The following is a 25,713-nucleotide window of genomic DNA, read 5'->3' as shown; positions in this document are numbered from 1 at the left end:
TTTGCACAGATTTCTTAGGCTCCAGGTAAGGTTTGCTCTGAAGACTTCAAATCCCTTTTCTGGAATTCTTGATTCAGGCCTGGAATTTCTAGAGGAACCGTTGTGTGTTGTGCCCTGGTGATATGGATATGGTGGTTAGTAAGGTGGAGAAAGTCCTTGGCCTTATGACCACGTGACCCGGTAAGAGCTACTGGCCAGGGAATGGCGTGCATGCACACCTGGTGGTGACTGATCCCACGGTTGCCTGAAAGGAGAGCTGTTCAATATGGCTGCATCTGGGAAGGTGGACAGAAAGTGAAGAGAGTTATTGAGACAGGGGAGGTAGCCTGAGCCCATCTTATAAATAATGGGAAGGAGTTTAGACTTTATTAAGAGGGTGATTGGAAACCACTTAAGCATTTTAAGCAAGAAAATTGGCAGTTCAGATAGCTCTGGCCACAGTCTGGTCCAAGGTGAGTTGTCCAAATCTGAATCCGGCTACCATGTCTTTTTTCCCCCTCATCCTCGAGTCATTTCAATTATAAGTGATTTTGCAGCAACAGCTTCCCAGAGAGTGCCACATCTTGCGTTTTGGAAGTTCTTCATTAGGCAGAGAATTTATCGATAACTATTAGCAGTATAAGATTTGTCCTGCATTTATAAACTCATATCATCTCTGGATGTCTAGGCACGTTTATTCATGACTAACCTCCGATGCGGCTTTCTGAAGCAGCACAGAGAAAGCATGGTCCTGTTGGCATATTTCTTGTGCAAGCTTGATGTGACTATTCTTGCTGAATCTAAGAAGCCAGAGCGTTCCTCCACATTGTCTCATTTCATTCTCACAGCATGACTACAGGTAGGACGAGTAGTATTGATATTCTGGTAGTATTGGTATTCTGGTTCTCACAGATGAGGAAATGGATCACTTCCTTAGCTATCAACTTTAATGTTCTGCCGTGAACTAGAAGAGTGACCTAATTTTGACTGAGCAATGGTTCAAGTGAAAAGTACTTCCCATTGCCATTCCTTTTGATCCCCTCAGTGTCACTTTGGGGAAGGATTTATTAACTGTGATTTTACAAAGGAGAAAACCAAGGCTCAGTGGGGTTAAGCGGCTTGACCAAGGTTCACGGAGCCCTGGAATATCCTTGGAAAACAAAAAAGAAAATGGAGATGTTTGGATAAATGGCAGATGGTCTTGTCTTTTCCCAAAAGTTGTCTTGGGTCTGTCCTGGTAATCCCTCAGGGTTTCTTTTTTATTTTTCTCCCTCTAGTCCTCTGATCTGGCCCATTATGACTCTACACTGATTTATGGTTTCTAGTCTTGAACCATGACTTCCGCCATCTACAATTTTGCTCTTTGACCAGAGTGTAGCAGGAAATAAATGCAGATCTGAATTTCAGAAACCCAGATTCTCTTCCTGACTCTGAGCTCTTCTGGGCACTTCATTCCACTTCATGGAGGCTTGCATGGTCCCATCTCTGATGCAGAGATTAACATTCTCCATCTTTACTTAAAGTATGGGGATATCTTGAAACAAACAGCCATTAAGGCTTCTGAAATGCTATCTGTGTATTTATTTTGACACCACATCAGTATCCCCATGGCCTCCCACTGCTCTTACAGTTAAAACCAAAAACTATACAGTGGCCTCAAAAGCTCATCTAGGTCCACACTCCTACACCTCCCCCTACCTCATTTGGTATTTTTTTTTAATTAAAAAATTTTTTTATTGTTTTAAATTATTTTTGAGAGAGAGAAAGAGACAGAGAGAGAGAGAGAGAGAGAGGCAGACACAGAATCTGAAGCAGACTTCAGGCTCTGAGCTGTCAGCACAAAGCCTGACCTGGGGCTCAAACTGGTGAATCTCGAGATCATGATCTGAACCAAAGTTGGATGCTTAACTAACTGAGCCACCCAGACACTCCCCTCATTTGTTGTCTTAAGGCTCTTTGTTTTCCTTACTCCATCTCAGCTGGTCTTTTTGTTGCTCAAACACCCAATCTCCCTCCTGCTATAAGAAATTTGCCTAGTCTCTTTTTTGCCTGGAAACCTCTTATCAACCCACTGGTTAACACCTCCCCATTCTCTTCTTCTCTCAATAAAGAAAGTGTTTCCTAGCCTCTAGAATAGTTCAGACTATTGTATGCTCCCAGAGTACCATGTATCCTTTCTTTATAATAGTAGTTCTAGCTACTTGCATTTTGTGTTGTGATTAATTGATTAATGTCCATCTCCTTCACTGGATTAAATGCCTCATGATCAAAACCAAGTCTGCTTTTGCACACCATTGCAATCTCAGTACCTGGCACTTAGATGCTTAATGAGCATCTGCCACAAGTTTGAATGAGTAATTTGGGTTATGTTATGGGTGACTCAGTTGCCCTTTGAATGGTTCTGATCCTGGTGACAAGGATGCCCTTCTGTTAGAATTTAACCTAATACTCTGTGAGGCTAGATACATAGCATGATCAGGTTTGATATAGATTTCTGTGTGCTGAAGGAGTCCTGAGTTGTGTCTTCATATGGAACTGTGTCTCTGTGCAGATCAGTTCAGAACTCTGCATTTCATCCCACATATGATAGGACTCATGTTTAGCTAAGAACTCCTAAATACTGTGGGGTTCATTTATGCTTATTACAATCAGCTGGCCAATAGAAAGTGAATGTTGCAGAGAAAAAGCAATGCACGGGGTGGCGGTACTATGGGGCTATAAGCCAGGTTCTAGAATCAGACTTCATCAGATAAAATACTGCTTAGTGGCATGTGACCTTGTGTAAATGTTCAATTTCCTTCTAAATCCGTTTCCTCACTTGTAAAAATAGAAATAATTATAGAAACTTCCACCTAAGACTGATAAGGCTAAAACACATAATATTTGAGAAATTACCTAGGTAGTATAGTACTAGGCATTGGACAAAGAATTGTCCAATAAATGTTAGATCTTATAGGGGTGCCTGGGTGGCTCAGTCAGTTAAGTGTCTCACTTCAGCTCAGGTCATGATCTCCTAGTTTGTGAGTTCAAATCCCATATTGGGCTCTGCACTGACAGCTCAGAGCCTGGAGCCTGCTTCGGATACTGTGTCTCCTTCTCTCTCTGCCCCTCCCCTGCTCATGATCTGTTTCCTAAAAAATAAATAAATGTTAAAATTTTTTTTTTTTAATGTTCGGTCTTATATAGTTGAGGAATTAATGCACATTATTCAATTATTAAGGAATTAATAAATATTAATTTATTGCTTTTGGCTTTCTTCCCCAAATCACAAACCCAATCTCCTTTTGCAATACTTGCATTAGAAAGCCATGATTTTAGATGCCATTGAGACCTTCTTTGAAAATATGGACGTAGAATCTTGAAAGATGATAAAATCTTTGACAGAATACCAGCAAATAGATTCTTTTAGGAAGGGGAAAATCCTGATGACTCCACATTCTTTTGGATGATCTTCACATGATCCTAACTATTCTTTGCCCACACTGAGAACTTTTTTATCATCACTTCTTAAAATCACAGCTCCCAGCTCCCACATCATGTCTGGGCACTTATGGTAACCTTCTAACCTCTGCTAAAGGAGTCAAGGCAGGCACCCTGACATTTGGAAAAATGAAGTGTGTGGTTATTTTTAGACGGACTAAAATAGCAGCAGCAGGTTTCCATTTATAGGAACTGTAAGAACCTTCTCCTATGTCTGGGACAAGGTAATGACTTCTATGGAGTAATGACTTTGCCATCATAAACTTTATCCCACTGATGATTACCTACCTCTTTAGTGGTCTCTGTATTATGCTATTTTGTCTTTTTAGTATTAAGAGAATGAGGCCCTGGTTGTTCTTCACATTTTATCATTTCTTTCTTCTTGGGCTGGAAGAAAATGAGAAGCAGGGCCAGACTACCTCTCATGACTAAATTGTTCCTGGCTAATAAAGCTGCAGGAACTGTACGTTGGGGTGTCTTCCATAAATCAGCCTTGGGGAGAATTAGGTGCTGAGAGATGAAGGAGTGATGTTTAATCATCACTTGTAGGAAACCATTAGCCGCACACCCTCATTCTGCTACTTGCCCATTCGTCATTCCCCAATCGCTAGTTCCCCCCAGCCCATTAACATTTCTCAATGACTTTCTAAATGCAGAGAAAACCACAGAAGGGGTGAAGGATGGGGGGACATTATGGAAACACACAACTGAGAGATGTCTCTGCTGCTTTACCTCCTGCTCCCTTGAATGTAAATGGACCAGCGTAAGAACAAAATGATGGATAACTCAGCCAGCCAGATGCTGCCGTGAGAGCTGAAGAAGCTTTTGCCTCCTGTTCTGCTCTTCCCTCTGCAAAAATAAATAACCCGGTCTCCACCTAGGTATGTTTCCTTTGGCAATGTGGAAGACAGCTCTGTCTTTTCTTTGCTATGATGGACAAGGAAAGTGGGGAGGTCGAGTGGTTAGTAGAGGAGTACCAGCTTTGGGAAATTAATTGGATCTTCCCAAATTTGCTCCCCCATCCTGGAGAGAGAAAGCCACAACCGAAGGTGCTGCAGGGTCTACAAATGAGTGAAGCAGGAAGCTCGGTAAAACAGAGCTAGTTCTTAGACTGAATGGATTGGTGGACACCATTTAAAAAGTTGATCCAGAGGCACCTGGCTGGCTCAGTCAGTTGAGCAACTGACTCTTGATTTCAGCTCAGATTTTGTGGTTCATGAGTTTAAGTCCTGCATCAGGCTCCATGCTGACAGTGTGAAGCATGCTTGGGATTCTTCTCTCTCTCTCTCTCTCTCTGTCTCTCTCTCTCTCTGTGTCTTTCAAAAGTAAATAAATAAACTTAAAAAATGTTGATCCAATAGTGATGTGTGGGCAGAGCTCTGTTCAATCATTTTCAGGAAGAAAATGTATTCTAGCTTCGTCTCCTACTCCTAGAATATAGTTTCTGATGCTAATTGCATGTACACAAGGTGATTTAGAGGCCTTTTCCTTAGACACGAATGCCAAGTCATTCCCGCTGATTGCTTCCCTAATTAATTTTGATCATGGGTGTTAGGAACTCTTCGCTCCCATTTACTATTTTCCAGGCAAGCCCAGAAAGTCAGTAATAACAAGAATATTTCACTGAGGACTAAGTATATGACACATACTAGAATAAGACACCTGACATACACTAAAAGAGTTGATTTACACGACTGTACTACAAAGTAAGGATTATGGTCCTGATTTTCTTGGTGAAAAAACTGATGTTAGTGATGATTTTCCTAAGTTCATGCAGTTTAGATGGGAAAGATCCAAGTTCTTTGGGGACTGAGAATTATGCTATTTGAAGAGCTTTTTAGGAAAGAAGTGAATACAAATTTAGGTGTAGGGCTGCAGGAAGGGTCTTTCCAAGTGAGGGGTTCTGCGGGTATAGCATCACCAGCTCCGTGGTATAGGGGTGTCCATTTATGGAATGCAATGCAGGCCCATCTGAGCTCTTAAATGCAGTGATTTTCTGCATATAGAAAAGATGAGTGTCCTAATGATTCAAATCCAAGTGATTTGAATATCCCAATAGTCTCTGGGGAGGAAATTTTGGAAAGCTTAACAGAGAGAGGAAACTGATTCTGGAGATGTCCTGGTGGCTTAGGAGTCTTTACCAGCTATCGTCAAACTGAGAGAGAAAGCTATGACTAGCTGGCCCTGGACAACTCCACAAGGGCACTAAGCCTAGTGGGAATGGACAGAAATGGGAGTCTGGAGGCCTAGGTTCCAGCTCTGGGACTGTCACTACTGAGCCCTGTGACTTTAGGGAAGTTGAATTTTGTTTCTTCAGCTGTGAGACCAGAGTTTTACTATAGCTTTGGCATTCTAAGATTCTGACTCAAGGAGCGCATTAACTTCCACACATATTTGGTGTTCCTTCTTGTTCAATATTTATGGAAAAGTTGAGCACATTTTAAAATGAATGCATCAAAATGAGTGCAGGAGTGGAGTGAGGGGAAAGGTTATTTTGGTTAGGATGGATAGAGACAGAAACAGAGCACAACAACAACAACAACAACAAAAACACCATGGTGCTAAAAATAAAGTCCAATATCTAATCACATAAAATACAGGGTTGCATAATAATGTGTAAATGAAAAGCTAGGTTACTGAGTAGCAGAAGGTGGGAGTAATAACTGATCACATCGTGTTTGAATTTGCATTAGTGAGGTGCATTTGTGTCCCAGATCACACTCTCTTGCCTGCACTCCATTGGTAATAACAGCAACAGTTAACCGTACCAACAATAACTCTACAGATATTTATGGACTGTGAGATTTGTGGTTTATGTGTATGGACACCTAGGAGGTGGCTCGCTCAGGCAATATCCCAAATATTTTCCCATAAGAAAAACGTTCTGAATTATTTGCAGAGATTCTCAAGATACATCACTAAGGACCTGTTTGACTCTCAAAGTGTCTGGGTATTTCTTATCCTCAGTAAAATAGCATCAGAAAATGTTACTAATGTTGATAATTTATGCTCAACAAATTAGAAAAAAATATATACATATCTATTATGCTCATTTTAATTTGAAAAAAAATGCATATGCATTTAAAGAGGATAGGGAAATAGATGAAGTGACTGGAATCCTAAGATCAGTTTCTGGGAGGTCTATAGGACTTGAGAGATTTCATCCCTGTTTCTTTATCATTATTTTCCTTCCAAGTCTATATCATTTCTTTATTGCTGATAGAGGTGAATGCCTAATGCAACTCTCACCTTTTCCCCCCAGGATTATTGTCACTTGTCAGGAGACATATCAAAAATGAAAAGAAGTAAGGGGCAGATATTCTCCATGAGTAGGATATGAGTAGACAGAAAGGTTGGGAGAGTATGTGTGAAAGAGCTTGTGTGATGGGAAAAGGCAGAGGTAAAAGAGAAGTTGGCAGGCCTGTGTGATCTCTTTAAGGAGCAAGAAAGCAGGCTGACTTGGAAAGTTGGTCCAACTGCCTCCTCTTGAGAATATAGAGCCTTATAGTCCCTTGCTTCCAGAAATAAGCAAGGTGTTGGAAGGGAGGGAGATAAAGGGAGAAACAAGCACAATAATGAAGGCAGCTGTACGGGTGAACACAGGATGATAAGATATGAGCTGTTTATGGATACAACCATAGGTACTAAAAGTTTTAAAACATTGACAAGAGAGAAGTGCCTGGGTGGCTCAGTCAGTTAAGTGCCTGACTCTTGATTTCGGCTCAGGTCATGATTTCACGGTTCATGAATTCGAGCCACGTCAGGCTCTGCCCCTTGTCAGGCTCTGTGATGACAGAACATAGCCCTTTTGGTCTCTCTCCCTGTCTCTCTGTACCTCCCCCTTCCCCTCAAAATAAATGGATGAACACTTAAAAACCGACAAGGTAGAAACATACTGTTGTCAGGTGGGGTTACCAGGGAGGCAAGATAGGGATGGGCTGTGAGCATTGGCTAAAGTATTTAACTGACCTTGTTCTAATGGTGTGTGTGTGTGTGTGTGTGTGTGTGTGTGTGTGTGTGTGTGTGTGTAAGAAGGATATGAGGCAGGGGCACCTGGGTGGCTCAGTCAGTTAAGCGTCTGACAGGCTCGATTCATGATCTTGCAGTTCATGGGTCTGCCATGCATTGGGCTCTGTGCTGAGAGCTCAGAGCCTTGAGTCTGCTTCAGATTCTCTGTCTCCCTCTCTCTCTGCCCCTCCCCTGCTCAGGCTTTGTCCCTCTGTCTCTCAAAAGTAAATAAACATAAAAAAAAATTAAAAAGAAGGATGTGAGACAAACATGTAAAATGTTAACAAAGATTAGATCTATAAAATGTGTTTATGGGCACCTATTAAATCCTCCTTACTCTTTTGTATATTTAAGTTATTTTTATGATAAAGTTTAAAAAATAAAATTAATTCACTATTTATAATCTATAGGAATTCTGATAGTACTGTCACAGATTTGATCATCTAGTCTAGACTTTGCTTTCTAACATAAATTTCTTACGGTTGCTTTGCCTCAGTGACTGAGGTCATTAGGAGATCATAAATATCTAACCCATTTATGGCCATGAAGTTTTTTTTTAAGATCTTGCAGGTGAACATTAAAGTGACTTGTTAATGTTAATTTGGGCCATCTTTAAGCTGGGTCGATGTAGATTATGCAGAGAACACCTGATTCATCTCTACTCTAATGAACCTATTTCCAGACAATGATAAAGAGCATCAAACTTCTGTAATCAGTTGCACCAGGATTCCTTTGATTCCCCAAGAGAGGTGGCTCCATTGCAGGTGGGAAGATGGGAAGGTGGTGGACTGGTGTTCTTGGGAGAAACCAAAGGGATAAGAAAACTTGGCAAGACGCACAGGGTCTATCTTATGACTGGAATGAACTTGAACTGGTTCTATCCCTTATCAGGATGCAGGTGCACAGTAGGATCACATGTCTGGTTTTCCACATTTGAAGATGATACAGATCTAGAATCAGGAAAACATCTGACTTGTATTTTCCAACAGTTGGGATTCTCTACATCTAGTTCCCTTGCCTTATTCCCCTGGTGATGAATCATTTTTTTAAATTAATAATCATTATTTTCCTAATAAGTACCAGGTGCTGTGACAGACACTGGGGACAGAGACACATTCTACCCAGATATTTTCATCAAGGTCCTCACAGGTTATTGAGAAAGAGAAGCAGGCTAGAGGAACCTGCAGTCCCAACTGGTAAGCTCTGTCATTAAAGATGCTCAGTGTAGTAGAGTGGGGGCAGAAGAGTCCCTGGTAGAAACCATCCTGGGGAAAGAGTAAAAAAGATGAGGGGGAGTGTCAGTAAGTGTCTCTGCAGAGATTCTGAACTAATAGGATATAGAGAAATGTATGTAAGAAGAGATTTATTATACCAATTGGCTCATGTGATTATGGAGAATGAGAAGTCCCACCATCTGAGTCTGCAAACAGGAGACCCAGGAACACTGGTGGCATAAAATTCAGTCTGAGCCTAAAGGCAAATGTCTGAGGCAAGAGAAGGTGGGTGTCCTGGTCCAAGCAAAAAGAACAGACTCCCCCTTCCTCTGCCTTTTTGTTCTGTTCAAGCCCTTAAAGGATTAGATGATGCCCACTTGAGTTGGTGAGGGAGATGTTGCCTCCAATGCTAATCTCTTCCAGAAACCTTCTCATAGACACACCCAGAAATAATGTTTTACCAGCTCTCAAGGCATCCCTTAGCCCAGCCAATTTGACGTATAAAATTAACCAACACAGACAACGTATTCCACATGGTACTTACAAGGCCTTGGAGCTGAAGGGGTTGAGGTATGGTAGGAAATATCTAACTGCAGGCTGTATTCATGGCATGCTGTTGAAGTATCCTGAGTTAGAGGCTAGACTTCTGTTTTAAAAATAAAATCCCTCTCATAGCAGTGTACAATGTTACCTTCTTAGAGGATGCGTCTGAAGACAGAAAGATATTTGGGGCTGGGAAATAATTTATAGCGCAGGGTAGATAAAAAGTAACCAAAATTACAGGGATATGATTTGATGCTCTGCCTTCATGGTATCTTCAGTAGATTGAGCTAGAGTCTCCAGGCTGTTTGAAAGAAAGGAAGAGCTGCACCCAACTTAGTGGCAATTATTTGCCTTAAAAAGTACTTTTAGCTCTCTACCACCAAGGTTTGTCATATCTCACAATGAAACAACAATAACAACAACCAACACTTATTGAATTTTTCCTGTGTGTCGGGTATTGATCTCAAAGTTTGTGTATATTCACTGAACTCCCACAACAACCCACAACTCCCACAACAATGAGGTTGTTTAGTTGCTCATTTTACAGATAAAGCACAGAGAGGTTAAGTACTTTGCATAGGGCCACACAGCTAACCAGTGAGTGCAGCCAGGAGTCAAACCCTGGGTGTTCTGTACTTTCACGCCCACGCTATACCACATCCTGGACTAAAACCATTTCATGTTTCCATTTAGAAAGCCATTCCCCTGTTTTTGCTTATTTTATTGTTTACATATTTATAATTTGTTTTCTTTAGACACGATGCTAGTCTTTTCGTAAAGAGGGTATAACTTGAGGATTTTATAACTCTGTGGCCTAGACAAGTTAATAATTGATACTTTCATGAAGCTCATTGATAATGAAATTATTTCATTCAACATTTGTATTTCATCCTAGACCCATCAATTATAAGAGATACAAAATTTATATGAAAAGATAGATGGTCATATAAAATTGTTTCTAATATAGGAGGACAAGTCATAGTGATTTATATTTCAGTGAAGAGATTCCCTTATTCATCTATCCATCCATTCATTTGTCAAATATTTATTGAGTGTTAATTATATCCTGGATGCTGGATATAAAGTCAAAAAGACATGGTCCTAACCCTCAAAGATCTCTCAGTCATTTGGGCCTAATCAAATTCCTACTTCTGCTGTCTATAACTGGGAGAGGCAGGGAATCAAGAAGCCTGGAGAGCAGAAGTTCTCTTTTCTTTAGTTAAACCAAGATTATGAAATGAAATGATTAGAGATGATAAGAAAATTTTTTAAGAAAAAAAATCTGTTTTTTTTTAAAGAAAAATCTTGGCAAAGAATCTCAACACGCATACACACACACACACACACACACACACACACACACACACACACGCCTCTGCCCAGAGAATCTACAAAATAATCTACCTGGCCACTTTTAAAAATCTGGCTGGGTGGAGTTAAGGGAAGGATTTTAGATTTGACAAGGACTCAGGGGAAGTTAGTAACAAGGGTTCCATTAACATTTAAATAGAAAATTTATGTTGTATTAAATAGTAACCTTGTTTAAGAATGAATGACAAAGTATCTAGTTGTATCTAATGCTTATTTCCTTTGACCTATTGTTGAAAGAAGTATCAATATTTTTAAAACATAATTAGGGGTATAAGTAAAGTTCGGATTTTGACATATTTTTCTAAGGAATGAAGTTCCACACAGAGATGAATCTAAAAATCTGTCCCCCCCCCCCCCCCCCCCCGAATTAAACTGTGGTCATCACGTGTAGCAGTGATACAGGCATTCTGGTGATGCATCTGTGCAAAGCAGGGACAGGCTAATTGGTCTTTGTCTGGTGCCATTATAAATTAGTCTAAAATAAGTAAAGTTAAGCTAGGGAAAGATAGCTGTTTTCCTCTCTTTGCTTTTTTGTGTTCTTCTTACTATAAGAACTTTAACATGCCTTTTATTGTTATTAGATACCCTAGTAATAAAAGCTGAGGAGATTTGTTTACTCAAAGCATGGTTTTAATTTCAGGAGATAGCAAATATTCCAGAGGCAAACAGACACAGAATCCCATATCTTTTTTTGTTCATAATTGTTTTTAATGCTTATTTATATTTGAGAGAGAGACAGAGAGAGACAAAGTACGAGCGGGGGAGGGGCAGAGAGAGAGGGAGATAGAGAATCTGAAGCAGACTCCAGGCTCTGAGCTGTCAGCACACAGCTGGATGCAGGGCACAAACCCACAGACCTCGAGATCATGAGCTGAGCAGAAGTCAGATGCTTAACTGACTGAGTCACCCAGGCCCTCCCAGAATCCCATATCTTAAACTGAGGAAAGGAAATAACATTTATTGGGCTTCAAACAGTTTTTAATTCATTATCTCATTTGACTTACAGCTCTCAACAACTTGTCATGGATTTATTAATATTCCTATTTTGTAGTTGAGAAAACTGAGCCTTGCTTCTGAGGCTTTTCTCAAGATCACACGGGACATCAGAGTTTTTTTTTACAGTACACAGAGTTGTTTTTGTTTTTGTTTTTTTACTGTTTATTTTTGAGAGGGAGAGAGACAGTGTAAGCAGGGGAGGGGCAGAGAGAGAGGGAGACATAGGATCCAAAGCAGGCTCCAGGCTCTGAGCTGTCAGCACAGAGCCCGACATGGGGCTTGAACCCACGAACTGTGAGATCATGACTTGAGCCCAAGTTGCTCAACTGACTGAGCCACCCAGACACCCCCAGAGGTTTTTCTTTTTCTTTTCCTTTATTTTGAAAGAGAGAGAGAGTGAGCATGTGCAGGGGAGGGGCAGAGAGAGAGAGGGAGAGAGAAAAAAAAAAACCCAAGCAGCTTCTATGCTATTAGCACAGAGCCCGATGAGGGGCTCGAACTCACAAACCATGAGATCATGACCTGAGCCAAAATCCGGAGTTGGTGTTTAACCACCCAGGGGCTGAGCCACCTAGCAGCTCCAATACAGAGAGGTTTCAAAGTCAGATTTTCTGATGCCGTGGCTGTTGCTATTTCTTCTTGAAATTCTTACTGTAACACATGCCACTGTCCCTCTGGTGACATAAGATGGGATGTTGAGAATTCAGGAAAACTTGTATTTTCTTCAAATGAAAGATTTTGCAGAACTTGTCCCAAGGGTAGAAAAGATACAGACCTCTCCTTCCCTCACCAGATAATATTTGCTTATATTCTAGAGTAAAAAAATGGGATTTATTCCTCCCTCACCCACCCTCTCTTTCTGTCTCCTTCTCTCTCCTTCTCTCTCTCTCTCTCTCTCTCTCTCTCTCTCTCTCTCTCTCTCCTCTGCCTCTGTCTCCCTCCCTTTGAGGATGGGAAGCCCACTAGCAGCTCTCTGTCCACGTCTTTCCCCTGTAACACACTTGGAGCAGGTGCAGGAACCATGAAGCCCTCACCGGATCTGGGGAATGGGCACTGGGAACTGATGGGACTAACACGCTGTTCTGAATCTGCTTTGGTTGTAAGTGATACACTGTCTTTATCTCTGACCCAGACATCTCATGTTATCTGGCAGGTAGGTTACAATCTCAGACCCTTCACAGTGTCTGACAGGATACCACGTTTTAAATGTTTAATCTCTTCAGCCATCCATTCAGCCAGCAGCTTTTTTTTTTTTTTTTTAAGGAGCGCTCATTGCTGCTGAGAGATTCCTCTAAGCTCTTGGGACACAGCAGTAAATTACATGCAAGAGGCCCCGGACCTGATGGGGCTTATCATTGCAGGGGATGAAAAAACAAGGAAACAAGTCAAAAAGCTAATTTTTATCTGCATATAATTTCAATGAAGCAAATCTCAGCAGGGCAACATGGGAGAGAGTTGACTTGATGTGCAGCAGAGGCCAGTTTAGACAGGTGGTCAGACACAGCCTCTCTGGATGGGTCACATAATGAAAATAGGACTGTGGTTCTTACATGGGGTTGATTTTGTCACCCCACCCCACCCCAGAGGGCATTTGCAGCGTCTGGATGCATTTGATTGTCATGACCAGAGGGAGGCGGGATTACTACCAGCGTGTACTGGGCAGAGGCCAAGGATGCTGCTAGACCCCTACAATTCACAAGACTCTCACAACAGGGAATTATCCGATCCAAAATGTCAATAGTGCTGAGATTTAGAGACTCCGCCATAGGGTATAATAGGACTGCATCCCAAGTAAGAAATACACTGAGATTGCACAGGGGGAGGGGTTAATAACTCACTGGAGGATGTCGGGGTTGCTCACAGAGGCTGAACTGAAGAACTGAGCCTTGAGCTGAATCTTAAGGGATGACGAATGGTTTTCTGAGTCAATGTGGTGGCACTGTGTTTAGTAAGCTCTCTCAAGGGCTGGGACACATGGCACTCTTTTCCTGCTAGAGCACTTCCCGACCCCCAAGAATACAGTGGGACCACATTGAGGTAGGACATATAATGAGTTGGGATAAGCAGAGGGATCTGTTCTCTCCTGAAACCTTTGAATGCACCTGGTTGTACGTGCACTGTGGGCATATGTTTGTGCAAAGCAATAATGTTACCGGTCACGTTCAATCACCCCTGTTAGGAACAGGGGGGCAGACTGGCTAGCTCTTAGCAAACCTGTTTTCTGTTCCGCTTGGACACGCAGCTAAATTACCTATTTCAACCACATTCTCTGGTAGCTGTAGCCATGTGACTGAGCGCGGCCGTGGACAGTGGGCAGGAGTGAGCTCTCCACCTCCAGGCTCGGCCCATAGAGCCTCCCACATGGGCCTTGTTCTCTTCCACCCCCCACCCCCACCAGCTGGGAGCAGAGGACTGTCACGTCCCGAAGATGGAGTGTCACAGATGGAAGGAGGCCGGACTCTGAATTACTGTATGAATGGCCATGCACTGCACTTTACTTGAGCAAAAACCTAAATTTGTATGGTATTAAGCCCCTGGGATTTCAGGGTTTATCTGTTATAATAGAAGGGCTACCATAATTAATCCGGGAGTGCCAGGTACTTGAGGTATGTTATCCCTAATCCTTTCAGTGACCTTGCAATACAGGTGTTATTTTCCATATTTAAACATGAGGACAAAGGGCCCCAAGTGATTAAGTACCATAAGCTAGTAAGTGGAAAGAATCAGGAACCAAAATGCATGCTGTTTTTAATATGCTAAACAGCTCTGCACTTTTCCTCCACCCATGCTAGTTTTGAATGACTCTGGATAACTTTCTTCCAGGGAGAGTTTCTCTGCACAGATTTGCATCCTTCTCTTTTCCTCTGGTTGGGGGAGGAACAAATAGCTTTCTTCCCACTTTCCATGCCTGGTTTAGTATACCAATGCAGCATTCTCGTTGCTTAAAATATTTGACCCAGGATAAGAGGTGATGTAGTAGTTAAATAGAAAGTGCTCTTAGAGGCACCTGGGTGGTTCAGTCGGTTGAGCGGCCGACTTCGGCTCAGGTCATGATCTCACAGCTCATGAGTTCGAGCCCTGCATTGGGCTCTGTGCTGATAGCTCGGAGCCTGGAGCCTGCTTTGGATTCTGTGTCTCCCTCTCTTTCTCCCCCTAACCCACTCGCATTCTGTCTCTGTATCTCTCTAAAATAAATAAACATTAAAAAAAGAAAGAAAGAAAGAAAGAAAGAAAGAGCTCTTGCAGGAGTTGAATGCTGCTTGTCAGACCCTCACAGATGGATGAAAACAAAACCTTCACAAATGGGGTTGCTTGTAATTTTCCTTATTTTTTTTTTCTTCAATGAACTGAGAATACACATGAAGCAAAGAACCTTCTGCCTCTCTCGGCTGCTGGAAGTTGCATTTGATTTCCCAGTCAGAGAGTTTATTGGTCCCCAAGGCTGCTGGAAGGGGAAGTTACCAGTAGCCAAACAGAGTCATTAAAGGAAACGGATGCTCACATGTAGCAGCACTGGGAGATCCTAGCAGCTCTCCTGGAGACAGGGCTGAGGTGGGCAGCTTGGAGATCTTTGGTTGCTACATCTGAAAAACAAAAGGAAGACTGGTGTGGGTGGGTCTTAAAGTGTGAGCCATAAGGCTGGGGCTTGGGTGTTTAGTCTGCCCAGCACCTCTTTGGGAAGCCACCTCTCCTCCACTTTCAGGCGTTGAAATGAAGTTGTGGCTGAGTACCACCTTCAGATTGAGAATCTGATGCAGACTTGACCCATTACTTCTATCTGTCCCCATCTCCCACCACGTCCCCAGCCCCAGTGACTGCTTATGGGTATGGCCATATTCCCTACGTAGGACCAGTAGGAGTTATCTCTAGAATGTTTCTGATATGCCCCTGGGAAAGATCTCTCTGATTACGGACAGTGGGGTGTCAGGGACATTCCTTAAGAAGAGCCTGTTTGAGAATGCAGCCTCACAGAAGAAAGCAATTTTAGAGGATTAAAAAAGAACACAAAAAAGTAAAACACATCCAGATGATGTTGTTTAGCCCTAGATATAGTCATAAATAAAGTCAACCAAATGCTTTAAGCTTTCAGTTTTAGGAGCCATACATTCCCGTGTTCTGTCTAAATTAGTTTTAGTCTGACTATTCTCATTTGCAATCCAAAGGAACACACATCCTGCAGGTTCTTCTGGGCCAACATAAAGACTTGGACCTCTTCCCCAGCAACGATGAGGGTTACTGAAAGATTTGAGCAAGAGAGAGACAAGTTCAAGTTTGTGTTTCAAAGAGATGGCTCTAGCTGCATTGTGGAGAGCATAGTTCAGAGGGCCAGAAATGATGTGGGTGGACTCCCTAGGAGGGGATTTTGGTAATCTAGATAAGAGAGGTTAGTGGAATGGATTTGAGCTCAGCATGGAGACACTCACACAGGTGAAAAAGCTTTTTAGGGTGTAAGTCTGGGGGGGGGGGGGAGGAGAGAATTGTTAAAGACCACTCCTAAATTTCTGATTCAGGAAATGGTGGAGCTGGAGAGTCGTTCAAGGAAAAATAGAGCCACCTGTAAGAATAACAAATTTGGAGGAAGTGGAGAGATCATGATTTTCACTTTTGAATGTATGATATTTGGGCTATTTTTGCTAGATTCATATGGAAGTTTCAGTCAGGCTGCTGGAAAGTGGGGCCTGAGTTTCAGAGAAGAGCTCCGGATAGGATGCATATACATTTACGAGTCATTTGTGCACTGATGGTAATTTAATTTGCTTCTGTAAGATCATGAAGTAAAGGGTTAAGAGTGAGCAGAGATGTCTGGGGCTGGGCCTTGGGTATTCATCAGGTCCAAGATTTAATAGCTAAGCAGAAAAGATTGAGTCTGCAGTTAAAGACAGAGGAAGGACAACAAGAGAGGCAGGAGGAAATCAAGGAGGCCACCATGTCAACCAAGGCAGGAGAAATATGCTTGAGGATGTTGTGGTCAGCATTGTTGATTGCTGCTGACAGGTTTAATAAGCTGAGAACTGAAAACAACTAATCAAATTTAGCAACACACGTGCCATTGGTGACCTTGCTTCAATGTGATCAGAACACAAGTCAGATGGAGTGGGTGGAGGAGGGGGTGAGGAGGAAGGAAATGCAGATGAGTTCTCATAAACTACACTTTCAGGCCAGTAACCCCTTCGCATGCAAAACTGAACCAGCAGCAGCTAGATGCAGGCTTGCCAAATTGAAGTTTGGGGCAAGATTTGCCTGGATTTCTCAGAGCACATTTATGTTTGGCTCTTGGTCCACCATTCAGTTACGTTTATGTTTATGCAACAGTCATTCAATATGTACCCTTTGTCAGGTTCTGAGTTATGTATAGAGGTGAACAAGACCCTGTACTTGGCTTTGCAGAAATGATCATCTGGATGGGGTGATAGACTTGCCAAAACAGTATGCTAGGTCAACATGGTAGTGCAGTGAAGGAAGCCAGAGGAAATGTTTCTGAGAGGAACAGCAAAGGCCTCAGATGATAGCTGAACCAAGTCTAGAAGGATACCAAGTCTTGTTGGATTTACCTCTGTAGAAATAAAACTGTTCCACACATGGAGCCAATCCATTAAAAAAATGGACTACATCAATACAATTAGCCTTCATGCACCTAATGGAATAAATGTACAGAAAACTAGAAGTCAGTTTATACACTGGTGATGTGGTCAAACCAGCACTAGTTGGCTCTGCATCCCCTGAAAAGGGAAAAGGCAGAGCTGTTGGGTGTATATCAAAAAGAATCTCTCCTAGACTTCTTAGCTCCATGGGGTTTCAGAATGAAATATATCAGCTCCACAGGGAAGCCTCTGACAGATGGGAACCTATTTAACAAGCCATGGAAAATGAATAGGTTGGCTCCGAGAGGGACCACACAGTCATGGAAATCTATTCTCAGAGATGTGGGTGTTGGTGGGACCCAATGACCCACATTCAGGAATATTTGTCTATTAATTAGGGCAGGTGGTTCCATCCCAGAAGGCTTTGCCTAGCAACTGTAACCAAGATCATCTGCAAGTCAGCCCTGTGAAAGAGCTCCAAGTGTGGGAAATCTAAGTGGCATGAACAGAAGCAAGAGGTCTCTGACCCTGAGCCCAATGCTCTATCTCTTGTCCCTATTTCCCTTACCTGAGTGAGTAATTTCTGACAGCCCGACAGATTCCCCCAAACAAAATCACGCTTCACCCCACAAACTTGAACTCTGTATGGCCTTTTCATCTGGCACAGGAATACTGGTGATGGATGGCGGCAAATTAGGATATGAAAACAGTGTTTGAATGTCAGTACAGGATGGTTGGGACAAGGAATAGATAAGCTGTTCTGCATACACTCTCGGCTTGTCTTTTGTTTCATTCAATTCATTCATTGAACAAATATTTATTTAGCACTTTTCACGGACTGGGGGCACAATAGTGCACATGACAAAGGACATCAACCAGATTACTTTAGTGCAGAGGGATAATTGCCATTATAGGGAGGCTTAGGTTCAGGGAGCCGTAAGTGTAGGGAGCCTGGGGAAAAGGTAGGTAACCTAATATTTGAAGGGTTGTGGAAAGCTGGCAGGGGGACCTTAAGATTTATGTTGAGGAGAAAGGAAGGGATGGAGTTGTATGAAGTGATGATACGTATCAAGAATCAGGAGACATGAGTGAGGCATATTTGTTGAATGCTAAAGACTTGGGATTTGGAGGGCCAAGATAGAAGTATAAGAAATGAGATGTAGAAGTAAGGAGGGGCTAGATCAGATAGCGTCTCCAATCCCACATTAAAGAGTTCTAATGCTACCCTCTAGGTAACCACACAGTGGTTTCTACTGGAAAGGAGGTATGCTCATGTTTGTGCTTTGGAGACTATTCATTAATTCACTCATATTCAGAAAATACTTTATAAGCCTCTGTTATATGCCAGACACTGTGCTGAGCACTGGAAATACAGTGGTGTTCAAAGCAGGCAGAATCCCTACCCTTGTAGAGCTTATAAGTGAAACAGACATTAAACAGATGATTTAGGGGCACCTGGGTGGCTCAGTTGGTTAGGCGTCTGACTCTTGGTCTCAGCTCAGGTCTTGATCCCAGGGTGATGAGTCCAAGCCCCATGTTGGGCTCCACGCTGGGCATGAAGCCTGCTAAAAATAAAAAGAATTTAAAAGGTCTGTTGGATATCAGTGTGGAACATGGAAAGAAGGTGGCTTGGGACAGTGGGGCCACTTCGAGTCTTGTGGCAGCGAACCAGATGGAAGATAGTAGTAACGTACACCAAGGCAGAGGGCTAGGATGAATAAAATGATTCCAGGGATGGAATAGAGGTAGAGGCCATAGGACACTATCATCAAGTATATGAAGAAAGGTGAAAAGGCAAATGGGACCATCTGGTGACCATAAACATCTCTTAATGAAATGACATGATAGGGCTCAGTCTGCTCTACGAAGAAAAAGGAACCCACTCAAACTTTGCAAATCAGTTGGTGCATCCCTGAATTAAATCCTTGCGTGGTGAGGGATGATGTACAAAGCTAAGGGTGCACTGTCAATATCTTGTACCCTCAGTGGAAGATCACTGAGCAGCTAACATGAAAAAGGCTTAGAACACGGAAATATGCAAAAGTCTATTCAAATTTCATATCTGAGCCTTTTTGTGGGCCAGAGCTCTTACAAGTTGCAGATGCTTCTTATATTTTTAACTCATTCTGGGAGATCTCCCCCCAAGATATTGCTGTATTTTATATTAAAATGTTAAAAATATTTCCAACAAAAACTTGCAGAAGAGAATGTGACACCTGTGTAGCCATCACTAATATTTTACTTATTTTTTTAATTTTTTTAATGTTTATTATTTTTGAGAGAGAGAGAGACAGACAGAGAGAGAGCAAACAGGGAAGAGGCAGAGAGAGGGAGACACAGAGTCGGAAGCAGAGAGCTCTCAGCACAGAGCCTGATGTGGGGGCTCGAACTCAGACCGCAAGATCATGACCTGAGCCATAATCGGCCGCCCAACTGACTGAACCACCCAGGCGCCCCCATCACTAATATTTTAAAGAGTGAACTTCACATCATATTTGCTTCAGGAATTTTACTGAAGAAATTAAAATATAGTCAAATTATTGTTGCTCTCTCTTCATCATCCTGAACATCTCAGGGAAACTATAACTGCAAGTCATTGCAAATGCTTCTACCTTTGGTGGACATATATGTATCCACAAACAACTCAGCGTTTTTTATTTAAAACTCAGAAATCGTGTCACACCTGATCATTTTCCATCTTGGTTTCATTAAAAACGTTGCTCTTGAGACTTCCCCCTGTCGATAAAAGTGGATTTGTTTCATACATTCTGTAGTTGTATATATCCCCTTGTGTGGATAATCAGAGTTTATAGATCTCTTTCCCTTACTGAGAGGTAGTAACTTTCTCCCTCATTCTTTCCTGGCATAAACCTCTCTCTGTCTTAGCTATTGTAGCTATCTGTATCCTCATCAAAACCTGGTGATATCCATGTAGACACTTCTGGACAGTCTGGAAGTGAAGTTACATCTCGCTTATTGTTTTAATATTCATTTTTCTGACTATGAGTGAGGTTGGGGTTTTTTTCTCATGTTTTATTGACTATTTGTGGTTCTTTTGCTATCAGTCACTCATCAATAGGCTTTGTCCATTTTTCTATTTTTTTTCTCTTGAGGATTTTTTTTATATTTTAGTTAATATACAGTGCAATATTGGTTTCAGAAGTAGAATTTAGTGATTTATCACTTACATACAACACTCAGTGCTCATCACAAGTGCCCTCCTTAATACCCATCACCCATCTAGCCCATCCCCCACCCACTTGCCTCCATCAACCTTCACTTTGTTCTCTATCATTAAGATTCTCTTGTGTTTTTTCCCTTCTTCTCTTTCCTCCCCCTTCCCATATGTTCACCTGTTTTGTTTCTTAAATTCCACAAAGGAGTGAGATAATATGATATTTGTCTTTCTCTGATTGACTTATATCAGTTAGCATAGTACATTATAGCTCCATCCACATTGTTGCAAATGGCAAGATTGTCATTCTTCTTGATGGCTGAGTAATATTCCACTGTATGTATGTATGTTTGTATGTGATTATATATATATATATATATATATATAAAATATCCATATATATATATACACATAATATATATGTATGTATACTTATATACTGTATGTGTGTGTGTGTGTGTGTGTGTGTGTGTGTGTATATATATATATATATATATATATATATATATATCTTTATCCATTCATCAGTCGATGGACATTTGGGCTCTATCCATAGTTTGACTATTGTTAATAATGCTGTCATAAACATGGGTTCACATACCCCTTGGAATCTGTATTTTTGTATCCTTTGGGTAAATGCCTACTACTGCAATTGCTGGATCATAGGCTAATTCTATTTTTAGTTTTTTGAGGAAACTCCATACTGTTCTCCAGAGTGGTTGCACCATCTTGCACTCCCACTACCAGTGCAAGAGGTTTTCCCCTTTTTCCACATCCTTGCCAACACCTGTTGTTTCTTGAGTTGTTAATTTTGGCCATTCTGATAGGTGTGAGGTGGTATCTCATCATCATTTTGATTTGTATTTCCCTGACGAGGAGTGATGTTGAGCATCATTTCATGTGTCTGTTAGCCATCTGGATGTCTTCTTTGGAAAAGTGTCTATTCACATCTTCTGCCCATTTCTTAACTGGGTTGTTTGTTTTTTGGGTGTTGAGTTTGATAAGTTCTTTATAGATTTTGGATAATAACCCTTTATCAGATATGCCATTTGCAAATATCTTCTCCCATTCTGTAGTCTGCCTTTTAGTTTTGTTGATTGTTTCCTTCACTGTGCAGAAGCTTTTTATCTTGGTGAGGTCCCAACAACTCATGTTTGCTTTAATTTCCCTTGCCTCTGGAGACGTGTCTAGTAAGAAGTTGCTGCAGCCAATGTCAAAGAGGTTGCTATCTGTGTTTCCCACTAGGATATTGATGGTTTTCTGTCTTACATTTAAGTCTTTCATTCATTTTGAATTATTTTTGTGTATGGTGTAAGAAAGTGGTCCAGGTTCATTCTTCTGCATGTTCCTGTCCAGTTTTCCCAGCACTAGTTTTCCCAGCATTTCTTGAAGAGACTGTTTTTTTTACCCCATTGGATATTCTTTCCTGCTTTGTTGAAGATGAGTTGACCATATAATTGTGGGTCCATTTCTGGGTTTTCTGTTCTGTTGCATTGATCTATGTGTCTGTTTTTGTGCCAGTACCATACTATCTTGATGGCTATAGCTTTGTAATACAGCTTGAAATCTGGAATCGTGATGCTTCCAGTTTTGTTTTTCTTTTTCAGGATTGCTTTGGCTATTTGGGGTCTCAACAAATTAGATAGATGGAACATACCTCATCATCATAAAGGTGCCTAGATGGCTTAGTCGGTTAAGCGTCCGACTTTGGCTCAGATCATGATCTCATGGTTTGTGGGTTCGAGCCCCGTGTCCGGCTCTGTGGTGACAGGTCAGAGCCTGGATCCTGCTTTGGACTCTGTGTCTCCCCCTCTCTCTGCTCTTCCCCCACTCATGCTCTGTCTCTCTCAAAAATAAATAAACTTTTTTTTTTTTTTAAAAAGGACCATATACAAAAGACTCAAAGCTAATATCATCCTCAATGGGGAAAAACTGAGACCCTTCCCCTATGGTTAGGAACAAGACAAGGATGTCTATTCTCACCATTACTATTTAATATAATACTGGAAGTCTTACCCTCAGCAATCATACAGCAGAAAGAAATAAAAGGCATACAAATTGGCAAGGAAGAAGTAAAACTTTCATATTTACAGATATTCTATATAGAAGACTCCACCAAAAATTTGCAAGAACTAATACATAAATTTAGCGAAGTAACGATATAAAACCAATGTGCAGAAGAAATCTGTTGCATCTCTCTACACCAATAATGAAGCAGCAGAAAAATAAGTCAAGGGATCTATCCCATTTACAACTGCACCAATAACAATAAGATAGCTAGGAATAAACCTAACTAAAGAGGTAAAAGATCTGTACTCTGAAAGTTATGGAAGATATTAAAGAGGACATAAAGAAATGGGAAAATATTTCATGTTCACACATTAGAAGAACAAATATTGTTAATTTTTTAATGTTTTATTTTATATTTGAGAGAGAGAGAGCATGAGCATGGGAAGGACAGAGAGACAGAGACAGAATCTGACACAGGCTCCAGGCTCTGAGCTGTCAGCACAGAGCCGGATGCAGGGCTCAAGCCCACGAGCAGTGAGATCATGACCTGAGCCCAATTTGGACGCTCAACCGACTGAGCTACCCAAGTGCCCAAGAACAAATATTGTTAAAATGTCTATAGTTCCCAAAGCAACCTACACATCTAATGCAATCCCTATGAAAATACCACCAGCATTCTTTGCAGAGTTAGATCAAACAATCCTAAAACTTGTATGGAACCACACACAAAAAAAACCCTGCACAACCAAGGCAATCCTTGCTTTTTGTTTCTATTTGTCCATTGTTTCTGTTTGTCTCTATATTCTGTTAGATTTGTTTTCTGATTGATTTGTAGGTATGTTCTATGTCTTGTGTACTTGATCCATTTTTGGTTCAGGGGTTGCAATAATCTTCATCCAGTCTGTGACTTTTTCTTTCATTTTTCTGGTATTTTTTTCCTTTATGGCAAAATTTGTTTTGTGTTTTGTTTGTTTGATTTAACATGCATTTTAAGTATAAATTTTCTCATTTAAAATTTTTTTCCTTTGTACCACTTGATAAAGTTTTTCCTAATCCAACACAATAAAGCTTTTTTTCTCAGTTTTTTCTTCTAAATGTTTTATGGGATTTCCTCTCATAATTTAGTGGCTCAGTCAGTTAAACATCTGGCTCTTGATTTCAGCTCAGGTCATGATCTCATGGTTTGTGAGTTCGAGCCCCACATCAGGCTCCACGCTGTCAGTACGAAGCCTGCTTGGGATTCTCTCTCTCTCTCCCTCTCTCTCTGCCCCTCCCCTGCTCTCTCTCTCTTTCCCAAAATAAATTAAACAAAATTTTTAAAATAATAATTTTGTCCATTTGAAATTTATTTTTACATATAGGCAGGTGTATGTTCTCATTTTGTCTTTTTCCTTATGGACAGTCAATTAATAGTCTTAAGCACCATCACCGAAGTCTCTATGATGTCACCTCTGTCCCACAAACTCTTATATCCACAAAGTCTGTTTCTTTGTTCTATTCCCTTGGACTGTTTATTCCTGCACAATGTACCACCTGATTAAAATATTAACATTTTAAGTAATATTACTTTTGTTAATAATATTTATAAGTATTTGTAGATTAAACATATGTATTTATATTAAAATAAAATATTCCCTTTTTTTTAAAATTTATTGTCAAATTGGTTTCCATACAACACCCAGTGCTCATCCCAAAAGGTGCCCTCCTCAATACCCATCACCCACCCTCCCCTCCCTCCCACCCCCCATCAACCCTGAGTTTGTCTCAGTTTTGAAGAGTCTCTTATGCTTTGGCTCTCTTCCACTCTAACCTCTTTTTTTTTTTCCTTCCCCTCCCCCATGGGTTTCTGTTAAGTTTCTCAGGATCCACATAAGAGTGAAACCATATGGTATCTGTCTTTCTCTGTATGGCTTATTGCACTTAGCATCACACTCTCCAGTTCCATCCACGTTGCTACAAAGGGCCATATTTCGTTCTTTCTCATTGCCATGTAGTACTCCATTGTGTATATAAACCACAATTTCTTTATCCATTCATCAGTTGATGGACATTTAGGCTCTTTCCATAATTTGGCTATTGTTGAGAGTGCTGCTATAAACATTGGGGTACAAGTGCCCCTATGCATCAGTACTCCTGTATCCCTTGGGTAAATTCCTAGCAGTGCTATTGCTGGGTCATAGGGAACCTCCACACTGTTTTCCAGAGTGGCTGCACCAATTTGTATTCCTACCAACAGTGCAACAGGGTTCCCGTTTCTCCACATCCTCTCCAGCATCTATAGTCTCCTGATCTGTTCATTTTGGCCACTCTGATTGGCGTGAGGTGGTATCTGAGTGTGGTTTTGATTTGTATTTCCCTGATGAGGAGCAACGTTGAGCATCTTTTCATGTGCCTGCTGGCCATCCGGATGTCTTCTTTAGAGAAGTGTCTATTCATGTTTTCAGCCCATTTCTTCACTGGATTGTTTGTTTTTAAAAATAAAATATTCCTAATACAGACCCATACTTTTCCTGTGCATCATCCTCCTTCCTCCTACTCATCCAAGTTGCCTCTTCCATGTATATTTTTTTTCTTTTTTCAAGATTATCTTAGCCATTATGTGATATTCAGTTTTCATAGGAAATTTACAATCTGTCAAAAAGTTCACAAGAAGTTCTATTAGACTGGAATCACACTGAATTTGCAGATTAGTTTTGGGACAGCTGGAATCTTTATGATATTGATAACTGCCATCTATGTTAAATATATCTATTTCCATTTATTGGGCTTCCTTTTAGTCTTTCTGTAAAATTCTACATTCTGGCCATAAAGGTTTGGTGCATTAAAGTTTTTATTTGGAATACATTTTGTCTTGAAAATAAGTCCTCAATTGCATTTGACAACAACCATGTTACCTCTTCTCTGTTTCTTTTCTTTTAGTTTTTATTGATGTATCACATAGATGTAGATAAGTGAACAAATTATGACTGGAAGGCTTGATTACAAAGTGGTCATGATCAAGAAACTGTCACCCAGATCCTGAAAGAGAACATGAGCTTTCCAGTAGTGCCCTTGGGTCCCCTCTGAGTCATTGCTCTCCCTAGAGACCTTTCATTAGCCTTATTATCAAACACCATAGAATAGCTTGCCTTTTAAAAAAGTTATATAAGTAGGATCATATACTATGCATTCTTTGGGGTTTGACTTTTTTGTTGTTTTTACTCAACATAGGATTTTTAGAATTCATCCATATTTTTGCATAAAGTTGTAGCTTATTTTCATTTCATTTATTTTCATTTAATCATTTTCAATATTTTTATTCATTTTCATTACTGCATAATGTTCTATTGAGTGAATACTATTTATCCATTAATTT

At 40.9% G+C, this 25,713-nt stretch overlaps 1 protein-coding gene across 5 annotated transcripts in view; it reads left to right on the top strand.

The window, feature by feature from the left end:
• Window positions 1-25,713, top strand: part of AGBL1 (AGBL carboxypeptidase 1) — a 784,724-nt gene that overhangs the window by 556,470 nt on the left and 202,541 nt on the right. Inside the window, exons 5-7 of one of the 5 annotated variants that reach the window (XR_006218386.1) lie at window positions 668-838; window positions 4,116-4,340; window positions 8,545-8,625. The exons of 3 other annotated variants lie outside the window; for them this stretch is intronic. The gene's annotated coding sequence lies outside the window, so the exon portion shown is untranslated. Of the gene's footprint in view, window positions 1-667; window positions 839-4,115; window positions 4,341-8,544; window positions 8,626-25,713 lie in introns of those variants that run through there. One more of the 5 variants, XR_006218385.1, reaches the window with a different exon arrangement.

This window comes from Panthera tigris, chromosome B3 (assembly GCF_018350195.1).
Source record: "Panthera tigris isolate Pti1 chromosome B3, P.tigris_Pti1_mat1.1, whole genome shotgun sequence".
NCBI lineage: Eukaryota > Metazoa > Chordata > Mammalia > Carnivora > Felidae > Panthera > Panthera tigris.
The sequence above is the reverse complement of the archived record's forward strand: the minus strand, read 5'-3'. Positions and strand labels throughout refer to the sequence as shown.